Source organism: Trachypithecus francoisi, unplaced genomic scaffold (genome assembly GCF_009764315.1).
Source record: "Trachypithecus francoisi isolate TF-2019V2 unplaced genomic scaffold, Tfra_2.0 Lachesis_group11, whole genome shotgun sequence".
Taxonomy (NCBI): domain Eukaryota; kingdom Metazoa; phylum Chordata; class Mammalia; order Primates; family Cercopithecidae; genus Trachypithecus; species Trachypithecus francoisi.
This window is the reverse complement of record NW_022681456.1, coordinates 44,411,938-44,433,170: the sequence shown is the minus strand read 5'-3', so window position 1 is coordinate 44,433,170 and position 21,233 is coordinate 44,411,938. Positions and strand designations below refer to the sequence as shown.

The following is a 21,233-nucleotide window of genomic DNA, read 5'->3' as shown; positions in this document are numbered from 1 at the left end:
GTGCCAGATGAAGTTGAGCCAGGACGGATGGCTTAGGACACTACTACACTGATTGCTATGCAGCAGAATCGCTTATTTACTTGGTTGCCTGCACAACTAAAATGCAATTTCCATGAAGCCAAGAACTATATTGTTTTTATATCTTCAGCCCCAATTGTCATTAAATATTTGAATAATAAGTGAATGGAGTTTCTTTAAGTTTTTATGATCCAGAGTAAGGAAAAGCTGAACTCACTGGGTAGCAGTAGCAAAATGCAAATATTTCCCATGAGGTTTCCTCTAAAAGGATTAAAATAGTATCGTACCCAGGCAGGACAACCTTCTAACAGGTCTCTGGGTCCAGTGAAATTGGCATGGATAAGGATCAGGATCTACCAACTTTTTAGCCAACATTGGCATAAAGCAACATGATTTTTCAAAGGAAACAAGATGGATAAGATTAAGAGAGGAGCCAAAACATACGAAGGAAGAACAGAAAGCATGGGAGGCCACATACAAATCAGAGGTCTGTCATTCTGCCTCAGCAGCCCTCAGATCACAGGCTGGTGCATCTGACCCACGTGATCCATGGACTTTGCCATGTGTGTTTATAGGCCAAGAACCCTCACCTGTATTTACAATATATAACTGCTCATAGATTGAGAGTTTCTGGGCACTGATGCACATTTTCTTATGCATGGAGATGAGAGAATTTGGAAAAATCTAGTCAATTAAGTTCTTTTTTTTTTGAGATGGGGTCTTGTTTTGTCGCCCAGGCGAGAGTACAATGGCGCGATCTCAGCTCACTGTAACCTCTGCTGTCTGGGTTCAAGCAATTCTCCTGCCTCAGCCTCCCGAGTAGCTGGGATTGCAGGCGTGCGCCACCATGCCCGGCTAATTTTTGTGTTTTTAATAGAGACGGGGTTTCAGCATCTTGGCCAGTTTGGTCTTGAACTGCTAACCTCGTAATCCACCCATCTCGGCCTCCCAAAGTGCTGGGATTACAGGCATGAGCCACCGCACCCGGCCTGCCAATTTAGGTCTTACTGATGCCTATTATAAGATTTTCTGACCTCAAACTCAGGATACATTATCTCATCAATATCTTGCCTGATAGGGGGGACATTGGATTCCAGAACTGTTCCAGAAGATTTAAAATACATGTTTTAAAATCCCTTTTACTGAAATTCCAGACCATGGAAAAAAAAATCCACAGAAGGTACTCCAAAACTGATCCTAAGCCCAACTCCCCAGTTCAAAACTCAAGATGCTTTATAGAACTTATAACCAACTCTGTTGAAAACATTGGTTCTCTACATACACAGAACTCCTCATACTAGATGTGCAAAAAGTTTTCCAAAATTGGTCAGTTCTCTGGGGAACACCTTCTGGGTATCCTACAATTTAATTCAATTTTAACATTATCTACCTGTAGTTAGTGTCAGATCCCACAAGGAAATGGGCTCAGTCCCACAAGATTTCCCCCACTTCAGATGCCAATCACAAGTCTGGGCCTCCCATACTTCTGATCCACTGTCTATATTGGGGAATCCTATGACCCAACATAGGTTTAATAATTTGCAAGAATAGCTATTAGAACTCAGGGAAATATTTTACTTTTGTTTGTCAGGTTATTATAAAGGATATTATAAAAGACAGAGATGGACAGCCAGATGAAGAGGTACGTAGGGAGTAGTCCAGTAGGGTTCCAAGCATGGCAGCCTCTGTCCCTGTGCAGTTAGGGTATACCACCCTGTAGGATTATGGATGCATTCACCAACCCAGAAACTCATCAAATTTCATCGCTCAAGAGTTGTTGTAGAACTTAATCGCCAGCCCTCCCCCTTCCTGGAGGTCAGGGGATAGGGCTGAAAATTCCAAACCTCTGATTGCTTGGTCCTTCTGGTGACCAGCCTATCTTGAGGCTATCTAGGAACCCCACTCTAAGTCCTCTCATTAGCATAAATGCAAATGTGTGCAAAAGGGTCTCATTATGAAAAACAAAAGACACTGTTATCATTCAGGAAATTTCAAGGGTTTTAGGAGCTCTGTGCCAGGAACTAGAAACAAAGACCCAATTTTGTTTTTTTATTATACCTCACCAACCCTCCATATAAACCATAATTAAATTTCCTAAATGCAAAAACTATAAATATATATTCTATTATTTTTGTGTTCTTGTGATAGTTAATTTTATGTGTCAACATGATCAGGCTAAAGGATGCCCAGATAGCTCATAAAATATTATTTCTTATTAGTTCTGGATGTACCTCTAAGAATGTTTCTGAAAGGGATTAGCATTTGCATCTGTAGACTGATACAGTAGTTCACCCTTATCTATGTGGCTAGGCTTCCCTAATCTGTTAAGGGTCCAAATAGAACAAAAAACTGGAGAAAGGGTGAATTCATTCTCTGTTTGAGCTGGGATGTCCATTTTCTCCTGCCCTTAGACACTGGAGCTCTTTGTGGCCCTTCAGACTTTAACTGAATTAACACCACCAGTTCTCCTGGTTCTTCAGCTTACAGAGAGCAGATCATGGAACTTCTCAACCTCTACAATTGCATGAGACAATTCTCATAATAAATTGACCCATTGATTGACTGATGAGAGAGAGAGAGAGAGAGATGATAGATAGATGACAGATAGATGACAGATAGATAGATAGATAGATAGATAGATAGATAGATAGATGATAGATCCTATTAGTTCTGCTTCAAAACCTGGACCAAAACAGTTCACTTGGTGTTTAAGTTACTTTAATAAGAAGTTGATTTTCATGAAATTTACTATGCTGGTTTAATTTCTTTAAAATAATTTTCCTTGAATTTTAACTTATAGGAAAAAAAATGAGAGATGTTTTCATTCAATCAGTTCTTTCATGCTGAAAAACTATTGTATAAATGGAAGGATGAGAATGGTTTTTTCCCTACCTATCTCCAAGGCTAAATGAGAGCTGCTTATGACAAATTATGGGGTGGGCTTTAATGCAGATGTGTCTGAATCTCGGAACCTATATCTGTATGAAGACCCAGACAAAGGTAGCATGCTGAGTAGAGTTAGGAGAAAGTACTTTGAGGAGTTAATGTGTTTACAATTACAAAATCTTGTGTCAGTGGTTGTTGGTAAGGTGACTAGCATCTAATAGTAGAAAGGACCCAGAAATCCTCAGTGCCTGTTTGCAGTTCAGAAGCTGCTTGTTTGACATACGTTACATAGTATTCTCACCTTCGGATTAAAAAAAAAAAAACAAAAGAGGAAGGTAAAGTCCCCTCTAACTACTAACTAAGCACTATCCCCTTATCCCTCTCTGTCCCTATCCCCACCATAGGTAACTGTTAAAAGTTGATAATAGTATTCCAGGTCTTTATAATTTTTATTACTTGTATTATCTCATGACTATATATAACTGTATTATCACTTTTGGGGTTTGGGGTTTTGTTTAATATTTGAAGTATATTTTACAAATAGTAAAGTATACAAACTCTTCAGAATTCAGCTCAGTGTATTTTTTACCTATATGTTTCCACTCAGACAATCAATACTTTGAAACTTTCCAAACCCAGAAGGCTTCCTCAGGTCCTTTTCAAGTGAACATCCCCTGACCCCAAAGGTAGCCACTATTCGCACTTCTTTACCACAGATTAATTTTGCCTAAGGTCAGATGCAAATTTTGGGACTAAGAAATCCCTTATCACTGCTGTTTGTGATTATGGATGACTTAAAAATTAGAATACGCACAATAAAATAGACTGGTTGTAAAATGGCATAGACATTTTTAGACGGTTCAGAAGACTTTTCAGTAGCTTCCTTTGCTTCAGGGTCAAAGCGGCGAGGAGCAGGGCACGTGTGCAGACAACAGAGATTTCCCGAAATGATGCCTTCATTCTCTGACCCACAGACGGGAGGCCAGGTTGTCCTAATCCAAAATTCATAGGAAAAGCTTCTGTAGGTTTCCAGAAGGTTAGAAGACTAGACCTCATAAGAAGTCTGAGGCTGTGGGGAGGGGCCTTGCCTAGGAGCCCTCCATCACTTATGTATCCTATGAAATTTAAAAGTGGCAATCTCAGCCGGGTGTGGTGGCTCACGCCTGTAATCCGAGCACTTTGAGAGGCTAAGGCAGATGGATGGCTTGGCTCAGGAGTTCGAGACCAGCCTGGGCAACATGGTGAAACCCCATCTCTACCAAAAATACAAAAAAATTAGCCAGGCGTAATGGCATGAATTTGTAGTTCCAGCTACTTGGGAGTCTGAGGTAGAAGGATTGCTTGAGCCCAGAAAGTGGAGGCTGCAGTGAGCCAAGATCGCACCACTGTACTCCAGCCTGGGTGACAAAGTGAGAGGCTGTTTCAGAAAAAAAAAAAAAAAAAAAAGTGGTAGCCTTTAGTTACTTGGGTTGCTCTATTAGGTGTGTCACATCAGAGCCCAGAGTAGATTTGAACAACAGAAGAGACACACACCAAATGACCCACCATGCTATGACTCTAGCCCAGACATTTGGGGATGTTCAAGCTGTGTCCACTTGGGACATTACCATTACAACAATAACTACATTTACTGAGCATCCACTCTGGGTCAGGCATAGGAGCTACAGTCATGGACTTTTTAACAATGTTTGTGTCAGTGATGGATGGTATATACAACAGTGTCCCCTAAGATTGTAATACTGTATTTTTACTGTACTTTTTCTATGTTTAGACATGTTTAGTTACACAAATGCTCACCATCGTGTTACAATTGCCTCAGTAGTCAGTGCAGTAGCATGCCATGCAGGTTTGCAGCCTAGGAGCAATAGGCTCCACCATGTAGTCTAGGTGTGTAGTAGGCTCTACCATTTAGGATTTTTGAAGTACACTGTATACTTTCAAAATGTATATAAAATGCAGTGATGCATTACCGAACAATGGGGATACATTTGGCTATTGGTTACATTCAGTCTTCTGTTACTGGGGCTGCACTATTATATATGTTACATCAGAGCCTCAATTTCTTTTTCTTTTTTTGAGACAGAGTCTCACTGGTTTGCCCAGGCTGGAGTGCAGTGGCGCAATCTCAGCTCACTGCGATCTCCACCTCCCAGGTTCAAGCGATTCTCCTGCCTCATCTTCTCATGTAGCTAGGATTACAGGCATCCATCACCACACCTGGCTAATTTTTGTATTTTTAGTAGAGATGAGGTTTTGCCACGTTGGCCAGGCTGGTCTCGAACTCCTGACCTCAGGTGATCCTCCCACCTCAGCCTCCCAAAGTGCCATTTCCTTGCAACAAAACAGCCAAATATATCTCCATTGTTAAGCAATGCATGACTATATTTTATATACATTATCCCAACCTGTCTTCTACAATTACCTCATGTTTTAGGTATTAGTATTGTTACAACTCTCATTTTACAGATAAATCACAAATCAAAAAGTTAAGTGATTTTCACAAAGATCACAGATTGTAAGTGTTAATTGACACTGGACCCGGGTCTGCCAAATTCCTAGCTTGGGATTTATTTTTGCCTGTGGTAAATTGACTGTAGTAGTAGCCCCCAATTCTTCACTCCTCCCTAGGTCTGTGACCTTGCCATGTAACTCTACAGTTCCTGCCTATTTTGACTGCACTCAGCCATGTGACTTTCATTGGCCAATGATATGACACATATAGACTTGCAAAGCACTTCCACAGTTGAGCTTACCTGCTCTTACTCCTCTGTCATGAACTGATACCACATGTGGGTTAAATAGAACTAGTACCAAGTCACCCCGGTAGTCCCACTGAGGCTGTCAGAAATCAGCCAACAGCCAACCAACTCCCAAACATGTTAGCAAGCCCCACCCAGATCATCAGAGCCCTGTCAACTTTTGAGCTAACCAATGCTTCTTGTTGTAAGCCACTGAGGTTGTGTGGTTGTTGATGCAGAATTGTTGTGGCAGTAGATGAGTAATACACTACACTGTCCCTGCAGTTAGACTGCCTAGGTTTGAATCCCAGCTCCAACACTAGCTGAGTGACCTTGAGAAGTTACTCAACACCTCTGTGCTTCAGTTTCCTCATCTGGAAATGAGGACTGTAGACATATAATGTGGATTATAGTAGTATCTATTTCATAGAGTATTTCTAAAAATGTAAAAGTTTTTTTATGATATATAAATTATATAAAATACACTGTACAAACCTTTATTTTTTTTATTTTTTTTTTGAGACGGAGTCTCGCTCTGCCGCCCAGGCTGGAGTGCTGTGGCCAGATCTCAGCTCACTGCAAGCTCCGCCTCCCGGGTTCACGCCATTCTCCTATCTCAGCCTTCTGAGTAGCTGGGATTATAGGCGCCCGCCACCTCGCCCAGCTAATTTTTTTGTATTTTTTAGTAGAGACGGTGTTTCACCGTGTTAGCCAGGATGGTCTTGATCTCCTGACCTCGTGATCCGCCCATCTCGGCCTCCCAAAGTGCTGGGATTACAGGCTTGAGCCACCGCGCCCGGCCTGTACAAACCTTTAGTGTACATCTTGATGGATTTTTACATACACTTACACACATGTATATATGCTCATATAACCACTACCAAGATCAAAATATTTCCAGATCTTCAAAATGTCCCTTTGTCTCTGCCTGATCAGTAACTCTTCAAAGTAAGCACTATTCTGACTTCCATCATCATGTATTAGTTTAGTCTGTTTTTGAAATTCATATAAACAGAATACAATATGTACTCTATTGGGCAATTGTCTATGGACAATTCTATGAATTGTCTTTTCATAACTTTGTTCTTTCACTTGTGTGACTATGTGTGAGATCATCTATACACTTGAATATAGCAGTGGTTTGTTCCTTTTCATTACTATGTAATATTTCATGGCATGAATACACCATAATTATTATCTATTCTGTTTGCATTGATGGACATTTGAGTTTATTCCACTTTGGAGCTTTTATAAATAAAACATTACAAACATTCTTGTACATGTCTTTTAGTGGATATAAGATCTCATTTATATTTTACTCATATACCCAGGAGCAGAACTGTTGGATCATAGGTTATATGTATGTTTAGCTTTATGAATGCTACCAAAACAGTTTTCTAAAATGTTGTGCCAATTAACAATCCCACTGGCAATGTATGAGTGTTACGATTAATTCATATTATTGCCAGCATTAAGAGATAAAAAGTCAAGTCATAGACTGGGAGATTTTATAACAACATATAATTGACAAAGAACTTTCTGAAGAAAGAACTACAAATCAACTCACCAATCAAAAACTTCTACAAAACCAATATAGACAATTCAATTAAAAATGGGCAAATGACCTGATCAGCTCTTCAAAAAAGAAGATGTTCAAATGGCACATAACATAGGTTCTTCAACATTAGTTATCAGAGAGATGCAAATTAAACCATAATGAGACAACATTACTATCAAGAGTGCTAAAATTAAAACTATTGACAATGACAGGTGTTTTCTTTTGTTTTTAATAGATGGCATCCAATGCTCCACACCATTCAGCAACCTGTTGTTCAGTTAATAAATGGACTTAGAGAGCTGAACATGTTGCTACAAAAATAACTAAGGCATTTCTTTTAATTTCTCTTTAGAATTCCATAGTATAAAAATACCATAGTTCATTTCAACACTGCCATTACAATGGAAATTTAGGTTGTTTCCAATTTTTTCACTGTTACAAACAATGAGCAGTAATGATATTACAATATGAACAGTCATATATGCCTCCTTGTGCACATGTGCAAATGTTTCTCCAGAGTAGACAACAGGGGATAAAGTTTGTGTGTCACAGAGAATGTGTATTTTTAGCTTTAATCATTACTAGAAAATCACCTTTTTAAATCAGCTGTATTAATTGACTGTCTAGCCAATAGTGTATAAGAGTATGCTGAACCTCCTTTAAAAAATTAGATGTCATCCGATTTTTAATTAATTTTTTTAAATTGAGTTTAAAATGGAATATTATCTTAGTTTTGCTTTCTGTGCTTACTAGTGAGGTTAAACATCTTTTCATGACTTTATTGGCCATTTGTATATCCACTTCTCTGAATTGTCTTTTCATAACTTTGTTCTTTTTCTGTTAATTGTTTATTTTTCTTACTAGCTCTATTTCTAATGCAATCTTCAATATTTGTTGTGTTTTGTGAATATTTTCTTTCAATCTACTAAGTGTTTTCTAACTTCTATACTGAACTTTATTGTGACAACGGTTTATAATTGTGATTCAATAAAACTTAGTATTTTCCCTTATGGCTTTTGCTTTCATTTCCCATTTATGAAGGTATTTCCTATACTAAAGAATGCATATACTTTTATAATATAGTTTTAGCATGTATCTTTTTAATACACCTGGAGTTTCTAGTATAAGATATGTCTGACTTTTTCTCCAGAGAGCCAATTTATTGAATAATTAATCCTTTCACCACTTATCTGAACAACAGAGTCATAATATGCCGAATTTTATGTAAGAGAATATATATTTCTAACCTCTATTCTGTCATTGACTCACTTATATATCCTGCACCTACACATTGTTTTAATTAATATAACTTTATTTTATTTTCTAGCCAGTGCTATTACAAAGCCCTGCTTTGTTATTCCTTTACAAAATTGCCTTGCTCTTCTAGCACATTTACTTTCATAAAATTTTTAGAATTATTCTGTTAAATTTGGCTTTAAAATTATACTTCCATTTTGATTGCAATCAGGATTGCATTGAATTTGTAGATTATTTGCAGTGACATTTTAAAATATTGAGTATTTCTATCCATGTACTTGGTTAATCTTCCTATTTATTTCTGTCTTTTATATCCTTCAGTAAAGTTTTATAGTTTTCTCCACAAAAGTCTTATGAAACCTTTTTACATTATTTAAATTTTTGAATGGGATCTTCTTCTCCTATTAAATTTTCTTTTCTATTCCTTTTTTTTTTTTCAAATTTTTAGAGATGAGGCTCTCACTTCATCACCCAGGCTAGAGTACAGGCATGATCATAGTTCACTGCAGCCTCCAACTCCTGGGCTCAAGAGATCTTCACACCTCAGCCTCCCAGTTAGCTAGGACTACAGGCATATACCTCCATGCCTGGCTAATTTCTATTCTATTTTCTAATGGGATATTACTGGTGTATAGTTAAGGAATTTTTGTTTGTTTGTTTTTACATATTTTTTCTTTTTTGTACTTCCTATATGAAAGTTCAATACATAGTATTTTCTAATAAATATCTTAATGTGCTTTTGGTATTTTCCTGATATTACTGATACTGGTGGAAAAGATTGAAGGTAATACGCCAACTACCAGTATCCCACAAGATTACCTGGGAAGAATTCATAAAAATATACTAAAGTAAGTTTTTATAAGCAATTTTGTAAGGAATGACTCTCTATTAAATCTGTTCAGGAAATATGTTTCCAAAAATATGTCATTATAATATAGGTATTATCATCCGTAAAATGATCTGATACCACATTCCACCCACCACACCAGCCCAGCCCCTCTAAGCTTCTAAAACAAGTCCACGCTATCACTGCTTCCCTACTCTTCTCCACGGCAGTTTTTCCCCAGCATCTGATCTTGCTGCCTATCCCTTATATTCATCAGTTCTTCTATTCTTCTCTCACAGATCAATGGTCCCATTAACATGGTAAGAAACTGTTCATTTTCTTAGACAGGCAAAACAGGAGAGGAGGGCTGCACTGGCCTTTCCCTTCCTAACCATGTCTAAATGCTGGCTGCACTTAGTACAATTCTAAAACTGGGGAGGGGGAAATAACCAGAGATATAGGTAAAGTTAAAGAACCTTTCCCCTTGACTTCCTCTGGTTTCATCTTCAGAGTAATAAAACCAACCGTAAAAACTGGTATTTTTAGGCCAGGCGCAGTGGCTCACACCGGTAATCCCAGCACTTTGAGAGGCCAAGGAGGGCGAATCACAAGGTCAGGACTTCGAGACCAGCCTGGCCAACATGGTGAAACCCTGTCTCTACTGAAAATACAGAAAATTAGCTGGGTATAGCGGCAGGCGCCTGAAATCTCAGCTACTCTGGAGGCTGAGGCAGGACAATCGGTTGAACCCGGGAGGCGGAGGTTGCAGCGAGCCCGAGATTGCCCCACTGCACTCCAGCCCCAGCGACAGAGTGAGACTCCGTCTCAAAACAAAACAAAACAAAACAAAAACTAGTATTTATTGAGCACTTACTGTCAGGCTCTGTGTGATTTTGTATTTATCATATTTAAGAACCCCAGCAACCTTCTAGAGAGTATTATTATCTTCACTGGGTAGAGAGGACACAGAAGTCCCTAGAAGAAAAATAACTTTTCAAGTTGCATAGCCAGTAAGTTCAGCTAAGTTAGCCACATCTGAACCAGCCCCTGTTCCTAAACTCTTCTCTAACACGATAATGTTGTGGGAAGAAAATATGAAGCAAAATAAACACTCTTCTATCTGACACTTTTATATTTATATATTTGTGTTTATGACATTAAAACCTAAAAGATTTTACACATTTCATTGCTCAACACAGTAATCACTATTTTAGCCATGAAGTACACCCATATTTTGAATCCACTGCAGGACAGAAAATATCATCTCTCAGTAACACGGAAGCACATATCTGGAGTTGTGCCAAAATACTGCTGGTTCCCAAAAATGCTCTTGGCCACATAAATGCAGAGAAAGAAGAGCATAGATGGGACTATGATATTTTATCTCACCCACCTGTTGTGGGATTCTATGAACTTCAGGCTGTGTGATCTTGAGCACGTCATTTCATTTCTCTCCGTATATCTCAATTGCCTCAGTGGTTAAACAGTGGTAATAATAGCACTTATCTAGTATGGTTTCTGAAACTATTAAATAAGTACCTATATAGTGATTAGAAGAGCGGTTGGCACATTTTAAGTGCCATATGAGAGTTCCCACTATCCTTAGATCCTTCATCATTCTGGGTGACAAAGTTCAAATCTACTTTTATTCCAACATCTCAAACTGGATTCAAGTTTGGGGAGTGGTTTGGAGATCCAATTTTGTGGGTGTCTTCAAAAACTTTTAGAAGCTTTATTTTCAGACCTACTCGCTTTTCAAAGACAGTAGGATGTATCTTTCTGATCCACTGAAAAGATAGTTTGTTTGGCTTGATTTCTCTCTCTTCCTGCTAAAAGCCACACACTACTCAAGGTCTACTATGAATCTTTTACGAAAATAAACACTGCTTAAAGGTTTTTCCTTTAAAGTAGACCATGGCGTTTTGACCAAGTACAAATCATCATCAGTAGATCCATGTTTCCGAGGCTAGCCTCCTCTGGCTAAAGGGGCTCTGCTCCCACATCTTAAGTTTCTTTACAATTGACTCACTGGGAGCTGGGGCTAACCTGTCCTATCCTCCCTCACTTCAGCCAAATAAACACATTACTGGTTCTCACCTGTGCAGTCTAGACCAGCCCTGCCACCCTGCTGCCCTGTTGTAGTGGACTCCTGCCAAATTTTTGCTGAAGAAAACCTCAGAAACAGGAATAGGAAGCCTATTCAGGGATCAAGTTTCCTTGATATAGATCTGTCCTCTGCACTGCCTGCCTGATCCCTCATCCACCTTTTATTCTCCCACTCCTTGTGGTCTTATCTTGACTCTAATTCATTGACTTTGGGTGTCCTTGAACCAACTTTTTTTTTTTTTTTGAACGAACTTTCTTTAATGGCGTATTTCTTGTCTTCCAGGGCTCAGCCAGCTTTGTGACTAACTCCAGCCTGCCCCAACTGCCTGCTACCTTAGCTTGCTTTTGGCGTTGCAGTTTTCCTTGGCTCCAAACCCTAAGAAGTGACATCATTCACCTGTACCCCAGGGTTGACATATCCCAATCTTTTCCCTTTAAGTCCCTGTGAAATGCCCTGGCATCCTAGTTGAAGGAATCTCACTAAACAAAAAGGCTCAGAAAGATTTTTTTTTACACTACCAGGAAGTGAATATGATGCGGCATTGCAAAGCCAGGGAAAACACATTCAGAGGGCCCTGTTTATTCTTCATAGGGGTAATCTTGCTGTATTAGAGTTTCTAAAACCAAAGCATACAATTTTCAAATATTATTTTGAAGAAAATAACTCAGATAATCTCTGTCCATTAGTAGATCTTTTCATCTAGTTACAGGACCTCTATATATAAGACGAGAGAACTACAAACCACATATAATCCAGAGATTTGCATTCATATCATTTTTATACTATCGGCTGTGTGACTTTGGGCAAGTCCTCTAATTCTTCCAAACCTCAGTTTTCACAAATATAACATTGGGTCCAAAAACACCACTAAACTATAGTTTTTTGAGATTATGGGATGTGTCTTATTTTTATGAGACTCTTTCCCAAAATGTGGCCTACAGAAAATGCTCCAAATTATTGATTTCATCAGGCTGATAAAAGAATCAAATAAGTTGAAGTATGCATAACCACTTTAAAAATTATAAAGCACCATATAAATATTTTTGTTATTATGAACGCATTGTGTGCCAAAAAATTTTATAGAATTCAGAACGTATTTCTGCAAAAACCCATGATGCAATTCCCTATCCGTCAGATCACAAATTAGATGTTACCTGAAACATTTGTTCGCCCTCCTGCGTGCCTTCATCAGGCTTGTCCTGTCCCCCTTCTTGTATCTTTTTGTCTGAGCTCCCCACTAGATTGTAAACTCCTTGAGAACAGAGCCATATGGCCTATGTCTGGGTCGTTGTACATATTAATACTATATATAGCAGTTAGTATATGCCAGTCTTCATCTTAAGTGCTTTACCTATAAATATTAGCTCATGTAATCCTCACAAAATTCTATAACATAGAAATTACTCTGACACCCATTTTATAAATGTGGAAACGGAGGCATGGAGAAGTTAAGTGACCTTCTCAAGCACACATAGCCAGTAAGTGACAGAGCTGGGCTTTGGACCCAGATAGACTAATTCCAGGGTCCATGCTGTTAACTACCATATTAGAGTATAGGTAGGATGGGTAGGTGGGTGGGTAAGATATTCCATGTACCATTTGTCCTTTGTTATCTCTACTTCCAGACAAGACAATAATGTGAAAAAGCAAAGCTGAGGTTTTATACCCCACCATAAATAAGTTACCCAAAGGATACTGGTGAGCTTGGAAACTACAGCTTTTAAGCCAAAATGACTCCTATCAACAAAGACACATTCACTTCTCCAGCCTGCCCACTTACATAATTTCCACTTTCCTCCCTCTCCCTCCTCCCCCCATCCCCCAACAAACACATTGACTATGCACTGGATACACTGTCAGTCTGGTCAAGTAGTTTTGCTATATACTTCTACCCCTATGTATCTCATTCCATCCAATGATTTCAAATGTCCTCCAAAAAAATTATCTTTCATTCTTTTGTCCAGTTTAAATCTCTATATTGAACTGCACACTAGACATTTTTTTACTTGGATATTTTACAGGACAGGCCTTATATTCAATGGTTATTCAATTCAACATATCCAAGTCAGAACAAATGAGCTTCCCCTTCAAATGCGTTTTTTCTAAGGGTAAACAGCAGCAAGCACCATTACTAGGTACTCTAAACAAAAATCTGGAAATCAAGTTGATCATCTCATCTTTGCATCTTATACCTACTTAATAATTCACGAAACCCAACAATTCTCTTAACAGTATCTTCACTCCACTCCCACTCCCTCTCAGCATTGTAATCCAAGGCACCAAATCTCTCCTCTGGACAATTCTAAGAACTTCTTAACAAAAATCCCGTTTTCATTCTTGCGTTTCTCTAGTCTACTCTAACACAGCAGATTAAAAAAGAAAGTCATCTCCCAGCTTAAGTCCATTCAAAACCTTCCAAATGCTTTGTGGAGAAAAACAAAATCTTTACTGCGGCTTGCAAGACACTGGTGGTTCTGCTCCCACCTACTTCTGCAACTTTATCTCACGTCTTTTATTCCCTGGCTTACTAACCTTCAGAACTTAGGGATCTTTCATGAATTCCTTGAATCTGCCAAGTTCTTTCCTATTTCTTCTAGGCTTTTGTACATGCTATTCCTTCTCTTTGGAACTCTTCCTTACTTACTATCTAGTCAATGCGACATTCATCTGTTGAGCCACAGCTAAATGTCACTCCAATGAAGAAGTTTCACATGCTCACCCACCATGCAGACTACATTAGGTTCCCACGTTATACATTTTCATGGCACAATGAACTTTTCCTTTACTATACTTTGTTGCACGATGTGTTTCCCTTTGATGTCCTCATCAAAGTTTATTATGTGTATGATTATTTATTTCAGTCTGTCTTTTCTGATAGACTATAAGTTCCATGAAGTCAAAGACCAGTCTTGGCCGGGCGCGGTGGCTCAAGCCTGTAATCCCAGCACTTTGGGAGGCCGAGACGGGCGGATCACGAGGTCAGGAGATCGAAACCATCCTGGCTAACACCGTGAAACCCCGTCTCTACTAAAAAAATACAAAAAACTAGCCGGGCGAGGTGGCGGGCGCCTGTAGTCCCAGCTACTCCGGAGGCTGAGGCAAGAGAATGGCGGGAACCCAGGAGGTGGAGCTTACAGTGAGCTGAGATCCGGCCACTGCACTCCAGCCCGGGTAACAGAGCCAGACTCCGTCTCAAAAAAAAAAAACAAAAAAACAAAAAAACAAAAAAAAAAACAAAGACCAGTCTTGTTCACTGTTCTGTTTACAGTGCCTAGCACACATCCTTAAATGAATGAATGAATGAACCAATGCTATCCTGGTAGTTTGGAGTGAAATAATAACAATAGACATTCGAGGTACCCTTTTTTATTTTATCCTCATAACAACTCTGTGAGATGGTATTATTACCCTTTGACAGGTGAGGAAGCCAGTATTTGTAGAAATGAGGTTACTTGCCCAGACTGCATCAGACACGACTGGTATACAGTTCAAATCTGTGTGTTCAGTAGCTCAGTTCCACTGAGCAATGTGCTACCTCCCAAGTTATTCTACAATGTATTCTTCCAGGAACAGGGATAATTGTGATCACTTCACTTTTTAAAGAATAAGTTATTGCCTATGAAAAAAATTTCTCCAGACGTTTTGTCCTTTATAAATGCTAAATAATATTAGTATCTCTTTGGCATTTAAAGGGAATTCTTCAGGATAAGCAAAACCACTTACCACCACTTTCCATTTAAAGTAAAGGCCCTAAAATCATTAGGGAAAGTCCTGATAAATTAAGAAGTATTTCACATTCATCGAAATGAAAACACATAGAGAAAGAAACTGCGTGTATTAAAGCAAATTAGGCAGAAAAAGGAAGTTGGTGAGACAAAGGCATGAACTAAGAAAATGGAAGAGATACTGGAAGAAAGAAGACAGATAAGTACAAGGACACATGGAAACAAAGAAGGGAAAACAGACTACTCAAGTCTCTGGGAGAGTCCAGAGGAGCACATAGCAAGAAAGATGCTGCTTCTGCTTCAAACCAAAATAGTAGTATTTCTGACTATCTAAGAGTTTAGTAGCTAATAGCCAGAGCATCTGATAACTAGAAGGTTTGCTCATACCAACTTTTAGAATTGATTGGTCGGTCAAAATTTAAATAACATTTTCTATTTGTGTCTAATGTCTTTGTTTGCAATATGGGTGAAAGTTAAAGGAAATTTGAGGGTAGGAGTTTCTCCTCTTTGCTAGGCCAAAGTGTATGTGTCCCCATCTCCAGTGCCTTATTCCCCACCTCTGAAACCAGACTGTGATTTGTCCTGATCCCCTGAGTTCTTCCACAGACCAGCTATGGTCAGATCTTTTTTTTTTTTTTTTTTTTTTTTTTACTCTGAATGTTTTCTTATCCATAGAATGGAGACAGACATTCTGGGCTGGTCTTTCTCAGTGGTATTTGGCTCATAGAATCTGAGAAGTGGGAAGGAGTTGAAAGAAGAATGTTTAGCCTAACCTCAAACTGGACATGTAACTCTCCACTGCATTATCCCACCCAGCCACCACCCCTAATTAGTTCTTTCACCCCTCCCTCAATTCCAACACATTATTAAATGTTAGGTTTTTTATACCTACTTAAACTGTAAAGTAGTTTTTCTAGGATTATGTTATATTCACAAAAATGGAAACATTTTGAGGTCTTTAAAAATTATGGTGATGCAGTTCCCATTTTATGCATTATGCACAAAATATAAATAAAGAATAAGTTGAAATAACAGCATGAGGTTTGCAAAAATATTTTTGTAAGGAAATCTAAATTTCCAATGTTGTTTTGGTATTCAAAGGAAAAATTAAAAAGTAAGTTCTAAAGGTGCATCCTTGGGGACATCAACCCTGTATAGCAGTGATTTCCAAGGTATGGTCCCTGGTTTAGCTGCAGTAGCAGCATCACCTGGATATGTATTAGAAATTCAAAATCTCTCCAGGATCCAGGTCACTGAGAGGGAAAAAATGAAATTCAAAATCTCTGTCCCACACCAGATGTACTGAATCAGAAACTCTGAGGTTGAAGGCCAGCAATCTGCTTTGCTATAGGCCCTGCCCCTTGAAGTTTGAGAACCACTGCTTTATGCTACAAAGTAGAAAGCTTGGATGCAGGTGTGTTGAGGGAAGTAATAGGAATAGAGTGAGTGTGTTGGTGTGTTTTCGTTATTAAAAATGAGAATAATATTAGATTGAACTACATGATGTTGCCAATAGTCAACCATTTCTGCCCCACATAAAATGTAACATATAATTCAACATAAAAACGTATATTTTAGGTTGATAATTGGTGTGATAAGAACTCATGGACTTATGAAATTTCAATAAATGTTCCCTAATGGTCTAAAACCAACCTGATCAAGGCCTCTAATCTCAGAAATGAGCTCTAAAGTAATTACAGTTATGCCTTCTAGGGCCCAATAGAGATCATTGGCAGGCAACCTCCAACATACATTCCTTGTAAGAAAATAAGTACTATAGTTGTCTTTCTCCAATAATTAAGACAATCAAAGTAAATACAATACCTACATGTTTGCCTACACATATCTCTAGGTCACAATAGCAACTGACTTTATTCCCATCCCCTTCTTTCAGGCATATGCCTCCCTCTTCCAATCTGGTCTTCCTTCCCAGCTACTTACCTGCAATTACATGCTTATAAAATAACTGACTTCTAGGATGAGATGGAAATTAGCACAGGGCTCACCAATAATTCTGAAGCAAGGCATGAAAACTGAAGCTCTTGGTTGGAGTCAATGCAAACGAAGAGTGAGTCCCATGTTTCTCTCGTCATCCTGGGTTTGTCAGTAAATATGACACAATAGGCTCTGTTACTGGATATGGCCTTGAAAGAAAAACAACACATCTTCTGTTCAATCTATGTTAACTAGATGAGTAATGTTGAACCAGATGAACATGTTAAATGCACCTTACAATATTTGAGATCTTCAAAAGAAAAAAATGGAGCTCATGTTGGAGAGGAAGAAGGAAGAAAAGGGAGGAATGGAAAAGGGAGTAGAATGCTTATCTTGGGTGTACACGACTTCTTCTCAAATTATAGTGACAGTGTTTGAAAGATCAGAATTCTGTCACATATACCTTTAAACAACAATGTCCCCCACCAGTATACCCATGATGGTAAAGGGAATCAATAAGTAGTCAATACTCAGAAATGAAAGCAAAGACAGAAAAAGTAAGGGATCTACAAATTTCCATTAAACAAGTGTTTAACACCATATTAAGGATTGGTTAGTGAAGACTCCTTAGCCATTCGAATTTTAAAATAATAATGCCTTCACACCTGTAATCTCAGCACTTTGGGAGGCCGAGGCGGGCGGATCACAAGGTCAGGAGATCGAGACCATCCTGGCAAACACGGTGAAACCCCGTCTCTATTAAAAATATAAAAAGTTAGCCGGGCGTGGTGGTGGGTGCCTGTAGTCCCAGCTACTGGGGAGGCTGAGGCAGGAGAATGGTGTGAACCCGGGAGGCGAAGCTTGCAGTGAGCGGAAATCGCGCTACTGCACTCCAGCCTGGGCGACAGAGCGAGACTCCGTCTCAAAAACAAAAACAAAAACAAAACAAAACAAAATAATAATGCCCATTTTCCCCATCTGTTCTCTACCCCAAATTGATGATATTATGATCAAAGTGCCTGCCCAGTTTGCAAATAATCCACATACTCGAGAGATCACATTTGTGTGTGTGTGTGTGTGTGTAGAATATTAGTGCCCTGACTTTTGGTTGGCTCTCACTGACTTGTTTGGAGAAATGGATTCATGCTTCTCGCTTCATTTCCAGAGCAACAGATAGATGGATAGTAACCTGCCAGATCAACTTCACGATTACAGTATACTTGAAGAGTGTGTTGGTTATGTATTTTCTTCTTAATGACAATCTCAATCTTACCTCCTTATCCAAACCATGTGACCTCAATCAGCCACCTGAGAGTCGAGGGCGTTGCCACTTTGCAACCAAACTAAGGTGTCTTATGAGCTCTACAACTTATCAAGAGCCTGGAGATCTTGAGATAATCAGAACTAGGTAAAGACAATAGATTATGTGTACTGTTCTTTCTTAATTATTCTTGCACACCCTCAATAGAAAGGTGACAATTTTGTTCTGAATGCCTATGTATATTTGATCATAAGAGTCAGGAAAAAGTTAGCTGTTAGTCACTGTGAACCAAAGATACTTCCATCTGGTCAGTTTTGTCTGTCACCTAAATGTTAAAATTATATTCTACTCTAAATAAGACAGAAATACTTCCTTGTATTAATTATAAAAGCCTGACCATATTTAAAACTTTTCAGCCTGGCCTTTCTGACCTAGTCAAATAAAATGTTGGATTAAAACGTGCTTAACTTAAAGTAACATAAGGTCAGCGTAATTCTTCACACAGATACACACACACACAGTGTTCTTATTTCTCCTGGGAGGACCCAATGGCTCTTTTCCTTCGTTTTACCCCACTCTTCATTCCCCCCACCTAGTTGCTAGCCCAATCCACAGCCTAAGGGGATCTTGTCAGCACATTCAAGACAGCACATTCTCTGACAGTTCTCACTGATACACACTTCATTCTCCCTGCTTGTGCCAAAATAATTAATAAGTGCTTTTTAGCTTTTTCTCTAGCGCTCTCTGATTCTCCTTAGCTAAGGATTTCTTAACAGAATACCAGAGACTGGATGGCTTAAACAACAGAAATTAATATATTCCTATTTCTGGAGGCTGGGAGTCCAAGATCAAGGTGTCACCAGAGTTGGTTTATTCTGAGATCTCTCGCCTTGGCTTGTAGATGACCATCTTCTCTTTCTGTCTTCACATGGTCTTTCTCTGTGTCTATGTCCATATTTTTTCTTATAAGGACACCAGTCATATGGAATGTGGGCTCACACTAATGACTTCATTTTACCTTAAATATCTCTTCAAAGATGTTATCTCCAAATACAGTCACATTTTGAGGTATTGGAGGTTAGGACTTCAACTTCTGAATTTTGAGGGGACACTAACCCATAACATCCCTTTAAGAAAATGAAGAGGGAAAGTGGGAGTATAGAAAATACATGACTGATTACCTTCAGTACATCAGAGTGAGGAAAAGAAAAGAACTTTTGTCCCCAAGTAAAAGTGATGTTCTGGGACTGCAAACAGTGTGAAAAGAAAAGCAATGGAGTGCAGGGCCATTTACTCACTGAACACTAGAAGCACTGTGCCTTGGCCCTGTGAACTTTTCCAAGGCCTATGAAAATGCCTGAGGCTGAAATTCAATCATCTCCAAATACGAAAAGAAAATGGTGACAATAATAATAACTAAAAATAACTTCATCTCCAGTGAGGCGGACGTTTGACCTCTCCTCTTACCATTTCATCTTCTACACTACCAATTACTATCTTTCTAAAACACAGATCTAATATGTACAATGGCTTATGTAAAATGCTCCAGTGGTTCCTCATTACTTACAGGATGAGGATTCCAGTTTTCAGGAGGGCATAAAAGGTCAGGTTTTATATTTTAACTACATCACACCCAGCACTCTAATTACTCCACCTTCTCACCTTTCTCCAAACACACTATATTCTGTTCTCTCCTGCATCTGTGCCTTTGAACATGATGCTTATTCCAGCAAAGCCCTTGACCTCTTGGTTCCACCAGTGAAATCCTTTATCTTTCAAATCCCAGCTTCAGTGTTACTTCTATTGTAAAATCTTTACTCTGAGGCCATGTTAATTACTTTTCTGTGTTCCATAGCACTGTGTACTCACTCTTTAAAGTAATTCTTAAATATGAATTCTTATATATGAATGAAACTTCATAAATAATGATGAAATATTATTTCATAACTAGCATTTTCCATACCACTACACCATGAAACCTATGAGTTCCTTTAGTATACAAACCATTACTTTGTCTATCTCTGTATCTCATCAGTAAGATGAGGTGAGATGTCTGGCACATCAAATATATTTATTTATTTATTAAGTAATATTTATTTATTTAGTGTAAATATTTATTAAGTTAGTGAATGAATGAATTAGAATTACTATTTTTGAGCTTGCAAAACTGTTACACTTGCTCTACTCTTTCACTGACCTAAACCCAAATAATGACTTTTCTTATGTAGGTGATGTTTATGGCGGCATCTCAAAGAATACTACAGCTGGCGAGCAACTTAAATAATAGTTAATTCAGCCTTGTCAATTTTCAGATAAGAAGGTAAAGCTCAGAGGAGAAAGAAACAATTTATTGATCTAGCAACTCCATATATATATATATATATATATACACATATATATATGTGTGTGTGTATATATATATCACATTTGGTCTTGACACTAAATGTACACCTCAGATATTGTTAATTCTTCAATTAAGAAAATGTGCTTCACAGCATAGTAACTATAGTTAGCAATAGTGCACTGTAAATTTCAAAATTACTAAGACAATAAATTTCAAATTTTCTCACAACAAAATGTTAAGTATTTGAGGTGATGGCTATGTTAATGAGCTTGATTTAATTATATCACATTGTATTTCCAGATTACAATATCATATTGTACTCCATAAATACGTACAATGATAAATTGTTAATTTACAAAAAATAAATAACATGCGTATTTCATATATATTTATTTTTAATGTGAAAAAAAGAAAAGTTCTTCTAAGGGATTTATTTCTTCACTGCCTTGTAGTGAACTGGGCATCCAACACTGGCTTTGTCATGTCCAAGCCTATGTTCTTCCCAGTACATCTTTCACCTGTTTTTCCTCCTCACTTATTATGGGGAAATAATAAATACCTCCATTACTAATACCACA

At 38.3% G+C, this 21,233-nt stretch overlaps 1 long non-coding RNA gene across 1 annotated transcript; it reads left to right on the top strand.

Annotated features, from left to right (window-relative positions):
* The first annotated feature begins 6,337 nt into the window (after window positions 1-6,337).
* On the top strand, window positions 6,338-20,973 carry LOC117089653. Its single transcript, XR_004439693.1, has 3 exons — window positions 6,338-6,348; window positions 12,961-12,964; window positions 20,812-20,973. It is a non-coding gene; the product is annotated as an uncharacterized LOC117089653 (long non-coding RNA).
* The last annotated feature ends 260 nt before the right edge of the window (window positions 20,974-21,233 follow it).